Raw genomic sequence first — 6,000 nt, 5'->3', positions numbered from 1 at the left:
TGCTGAACATTTTTTGATATACCTGGTGGCCTTTAGTTTGTTTTCTTTTGAGGAAGGTTTGTTTAGGTATTTTACCCATTTTTAATCAATTACTATTATTTGCTATTGAGTTGTTTGTGTTACTTATACATTTGGAATATTGGTCCCTTATCAAATGTATGGGCTGCACATATTTTCTCCAGCTCAATGGGTTGTCTTTTCACTTATTTATTTATTTATTTATGTTTCGATTCAGGCTAATGAATTTTTTTCTTCGACTTTTATTTTAAGTTCAGGGGTACACGTGCAGGATGTTCAGGTTTGTTACATAAGTAAACGTGTGCCATGGTGGTTTGCTGCACAGATCATCCCATCACCTAGGTATTAAGTCCAGCATTTATTAACTATTCCTCCTGCTGCTCTCCCTCCCCATGCCCTCCACCTCTGGAAGGCTCCAGTTGTGTTGTTCCCCACCATGTGTCCATGTGTTTTCATCATTCAGCTCCCACTGATAGGTGGGAACATGGGATGTTTGGTTTTCCGTTCCTTCGTTGGTTTGCTGAGAATAATGGCTTCCAACTCCATCCATGTTCCTGTGAAGGACATGATCTTGTTATTTTTTATGACTGCATAGTATTCCATCGTGTATATGTACCACATGTTACTTATCCAATCTATTGTTGATGGGCATTTAGGTTGTTTTCATGTTTTTGCTATTGTGATTAGTGCTGCAATGAACATTCGTGTGTTTTTTTTTTTTTTTTTTTTTTTTTTTAAGACAGAGTCTTGCTCTGTTGCCCATGCTGGAGTACAGTTGTGCCATCTTGGCTCATCACAACCTCCACCTCTCAGGTTCAAGCAATTCTCCTGCCTGAGCCCCTCAAGTATCTGGGATTACAGGCACCTGCCATCACACCCAGATAATTTTTAGTAGAGACAGGGTTTCACCATGTTGGTCAGGCTGGTCTTGAACTCCTGATCTCAAGTGATCCACTTGCCTCGGCCTTCCAAAGTGCTGGGATTACAGGTCACGTACATGTATCTTTATAATTGAATGATTTATATTCCTTTGGTTATACCCTTAGTAATGAGATTGCTGGGTCAAATGGCATTTTGGTCTCTAGGTGTTTGAGGCATTGCCAGACTGTCTTCCAGAACGATGAACTAATTTACATGGCCGCCAACAGTGTAAAAGTATTCCTTTTTCTCCACCACCTTACCAGCATCTGTAAGCCATTAATAATTGCCATTCTGAATGACATGAGATGGTATCTTACTGTGGATTTGATTTGCCTTTCTCTAGTGATCAGTGATTTTGAGCTTTTTTTCATATGTTCATTGGCCATATATATATGTTCTTTTGATAAATGTCTATTCATGTCTTTTGCCCATTTTTAATGAGGTTGTTTGTTTTGAAATTTGTTTATGTTCCTTGTAGACTCTGGATAATAGACCTTTTTTTAGATGGATGGATTGCAAAAATTTTCTCCCATTCTGTAGGTTGTCTATTCACTCTGGTGATGGTTTCTTTAGCCATGCAGAAGCTCTTTAACTTAATTAAATCCCGTTTGTCAATTTTTGCTTTTGTTGCAATTACCTTTGGCATTTTCATGAAATCTTTGCCTGTACCTATGTCCTGAATGGTATTGCCTAGATTTTTTTCTATAGTTTTCATAGTTTTGAGTTTCACTTTTTTTTTTGAGACAGAGTTTTGCACTTGTCACCCGGGCTGGAGTACAATGGCGTGATCTTAGCTCACTGCAACCTCCACCTCCCAGGTTCAAGAGATTATCCTGCCTCAGCCTCCTGAGTAGCTGGGATTACAGGCATGTGCCACCATGCCCAACTAATTTTGTATTTTTAGTAGAGACGGGGTTTCTGCATGTTGGTGAGGCTGGTCTCCAGCTCCCAACCTTAGGTGACCCATCTGCCTCGGCCTCCCAAAGTGCTGGGATTACAGGTGTGAGCCACAGCACCTGGCAGAGTTTTACATTTAAGTCTTTAATCTATTTTGAGTTAATTTTTGTATAAGGTATAAGGAAGAGATCCAGTTTCAATTTTCTGCATATGACTAGCCAGTTCTCCCAGCATTGCTTATTAGATAGGGAATTCATTCCCCATTGCTTCTTTTCATCAGGTTTGTCAAAGATCATATGGTTGTAGGTGCAGGCTTATTTCTGAGTTCTCTGTTCAGTTCCATTGGTCTATGTGTTCGTTCTTGTACCAACACCATGCTTTCTTTTCTATGGTAGCCTTGTAGTATAGTTTGAAGTTGGGTAGTGTGATGCCTCCAGCTTTGTTCTTCTTGCTTAGGATTGTCTTGGCTATTCAGGCTCTTTTATAGTTCCATATGAATTTTAAAATAGTTTTTTTCTAATTCTGGTCTTTTCACTCTTTTAATTGTTTATCTTATTGTGTGCAAAAGGATGTCAGTTTGATCCAGAAAGATTCCTGTTAGGTTAAATGTATTTGTCTATTTTTGCTTTTGTTGCTTGTGTTTTGGAGTCGTAGCCAGAAATCATTGCCTAGATCAATGGGATTGCATCAAACTCTAATCCGTGAAAATAAAAGACAGAAAAACACATGTTCATCTCAATAGATGCAGAAAAAGCATGTGACAAAATGTGACATTCTCTTATGGTAAAAATTCTCAGCAAATTAGAAGTAGAAGGACCATGCCTCAATACACGAAAGGTCAGGTAATGACAAACCCAGAGCTAACACCATACTCAATGACGAAACATTGAAAGCATCTCCTCTAAGATGAGAAACCATACAAGCAAAATGAGGATGCCCACTCAAGCCACTTCTATTCACGATAGTACTGGATGTTCTAGCCAGAGCAATTAGGCAATAAATAAATAAATACAAAGCATTAGAATAGGAAAGTATAAAGTGAAAGTGTCTGTTGGCTGATGACATGTTTTTACGTATAGGAAATCCTAAAGATTCTAAAAATATATTGCTAGAACTAGTAGACAAATTCAATGAAGTTTCAAGACACAATATCAATGTACACAGAAGATATATATATATGATGAATAAAATCATGTTTTTTCAGTAACATGAATGAAACTGGAGGCCACCATGTTAAGTGAAATAAATCAGGCACAGAAAGAAAAATATCACATGTCCTTATATGAAGGAGCAAAAAAGTTGATCCTATGGAGGTGGAGAGTAGACTGATAGTTACAAGAGGCTGGCAAGAGGAGGGGAATGAGGAAAGGCACAAACATGCATTTTGATAGAAGAAAAAAATTGTAGTGCTGTATAGCACAGGAGGGTGACTATTGTTAGTAACAATATATTGTAATCAACATAGCTGAAATAGAAGATTTAAAATGTTCTCAACACAGAAAAATGATAAATGTGATGAATTTCTTAAATATCCTGCTTTTATTACACATTTTAAACATGTATCAAAATATTACATTTACTGTATAAATATGTACAATTATTATTTATCCAATATGTAAAATTACTAGGTATTGTGATTTATTATTTTAAAACTAAAAGTATGAAATACAATGTCATAATCTGCAGCTTCTTTTTAGCTATGTTTTGGAAAATTTATTTATATGGATAGACAAATACCTATAAATATATTGTATATGCATATATTTACATATAAATACATAGTTGTATATACACACTTGTATACATACTTATGGTTTGGTATACATGAATAATGTGCACTTCATTTTTTTTTTTTGTTTTTTTTTTTTTGAGACGGAGTCTCGTTCTGTCGCCTAGGCTGGAGTGCAGTGGCACGATCTCGGCTCACTGCAAGCTCCGCCTCCCGGGTTCAGGCCATTCTCCTGCTTCAGCCTCCCCAGTAGCTGGGACTATAGGCGCCCGCCACCACGGCTGGCTAATTTTTTTTTTTTTTTTTTTTTATGTATTTTTAGTAGAGACGGAGTTTCACCGTGTTAGCCAGGATTGTCTTGATCTCCTGACCACGTGATCTGCCCGCCTCGGCCTCCCAAAGTGCTGGGATTACAGGCATGATCCACCGCGCCCGGCCTGCACTTCAATTTTAAAGAAGCTATATGCATTCCAATTTATGTGTATGATAAATCATTTAATCCGTTTTGTATGGGTAGAAATGGAATGTGCATCATTGTTTTTATTATAAATCTTGCTGAAATTAATCTATATACTTTTATGTATGGCCTTCTGTACCTAGATCTTTATAGCAATTCCTGGAACTAAAATTGCTGGTTACAGCATATTCACATATTAAAATTTAATGAATTTTAAAAAGTAGATCTCCAAAATTGTTCAGTCAATTTCTTTCCCTTTAGCAGTGCAGAAAATATATATTTCTCTTTTCTTTGACAGTCATATACCCTTTATTAATATTGAAACAACAGATTAATATATACAAACTGGGAGAGCAAATTATGCTTATATTTTTTTCTATTAGGATTAATAATATTTTGTACATTTAGGTACCATTTCATTTTATATAGGTATATATATAAGTGTGTGTATGTGTGTATATATACTGTATCACTTCAACAAGTTTCATGCTGTGAATCAATTTGTGTAACTTAGAAGTTGCCTGTCTCTTGAAAATTATAGGAACTTGCCATAAAAAAGAGTCTAGGCTCAGAGTCTTTGGCGAAGTTTTCATTTTATTTTTTTCATATTGTCATGGTATCCCTGGTATGTTGCTTTGCCAGCCAGAAACCTCTGGGGTTGGTGGTGTCTTCGCCCGAGTTTTCACTAAGGCCCTTGGTCTCCTTCTGCTCACTCAGCCTGGCAGGCTGTGCTTGGCTTGCACTGCCATCCTGAATCTCACACCTGCCACGGACGAGCCAGGCACGGAGTGGTAAGGAGTGTGTGTGAGCAAGCAAGTGTGCAATCTGGCCACTGTACATAGCCAGGTACTCCGGCTGAGGCGGGGGGGCAGCTCCAGGCACTGACATGGGCGCTGGCTTCCTGTGTGGCTGTGGCTGGACCAGGCATAGCGCAAGCAGCTTCCATGACTGGCACCAGGAAACACGGTGGTGCCCAGAAGCTTGGAGATGCCAGAAACTGCAGAGCTCTAGAGAGAGTGTCACAGCCCTGACCTGGGAAACTCCTAGGTCTGTGCTTCTAGCTCATGATGCTCAGGGCCAATTACTTGTACCAGAACATTAACTCCTTTCTTCTCTTGTTGGCCTGTTAGCACAAGGAGACTAAAATGGCTAGCTAGTGGCTACAGCATAAGGTTTAATGGAACTCCTACTGTGCCCATCCAGTGGAAGCATCTGGAAACTAGGAAAGAGAGTCACAGATTACTCAAGCAGGTCACTGGTAGTGTTAGGGAGTGAGGTCACTTCTACTAACACCTTTTGTTTTCTGGGCTCATGTATTCTACTGTTATATGGGCATAGTACCATATAATGGCATCGGATTAAGATATATATTCTATCTTGAAAGATAGAGCCTTTTTTCCCAAGATTATCATCTCCGAGCTGGCTTCTCAGCTGTGTCTTCAAAATGCTATTTCATTGCTCTGTTAGAAAGAAACTTATAATGCAGCATTTGGATGGAGCAAATGGAGTCATGTGCTTAGTACACATTCTTTGCTGGCAAGCAGATTCCTCCGTGTGAGGAGATGTTATGTGGGATCCTATTCTGGAAGATTAAATAATCTAGAAGCCATTGGATAAGACCTCTGCAGGCTCTGTTAGCAATAAAGGCAAATTCATCAAAAAATATTTGACAATCTCAATCAACATGAAATATTGCTTGTTCAGTGTGAAAGGGATCTGATCTAATCAGCTTGCATCTAAGAACCTGGTTGTTCTATTTGATGAGGGTATTATATTGGGAACTCAGTTTTGGTCTCCACCATTGGCACGTCGTTTATTCTGTAGCATAAGTAGTCAGCACTTGCTTTGAAGAACCCTGTGCAGTTGGGTCCATACATATCAGATACTTCTGCTACCATAGCATTAATATTCAGGAATGCAATGCATAAGTACTGTGTTAGCTTAGGACACAGAGTGGCAGAAATGTATTGGCTGGATA

At 38.6% G+C, this 6,000-nt stretch overlaps 1 long non-coding RNA gene across 1 annotated transcript in view; it reads right to left on the bottom strand.

Moving 5' to 3' along the window:
- Positions 1–258: 258 nt before the first annotated feature.
- The window catches only part of LOC126940661 (uncharacterized), a 52,557-nt gene continuing 46,815 nt past the window's right edge, over positions 259–6,000 (bottom strand). The window contains exon 3 of the long non-coding RNA XR_007720859.1: positions 259–572. This is a non-coding gene — a long non-coding RNA (uncharacterized LOC126940661). The remainder of the gene's footprint in view (positions 573–6,000) is intronic.

Source organism: Macaca thibetana, chromosome 17 (assembly GCF_024542745.1).
Source record: "Macaca thibetana thibetana isolate TM-01 chromosome 17, ASM2454274v1, whole genome shotgun sequence".
Classification (NCBI taxonomy): Eukaryota; Metazoa; Chordata; class Mammalia; order Primates; family Cercopithecidae; genus Macaca; species Macaca thibetana.
The sequence above is the reverse complement of the archived record's forward strand: the minus strand, read 5'-3'. Positions and strand labels throughout refer to the sequence as shown.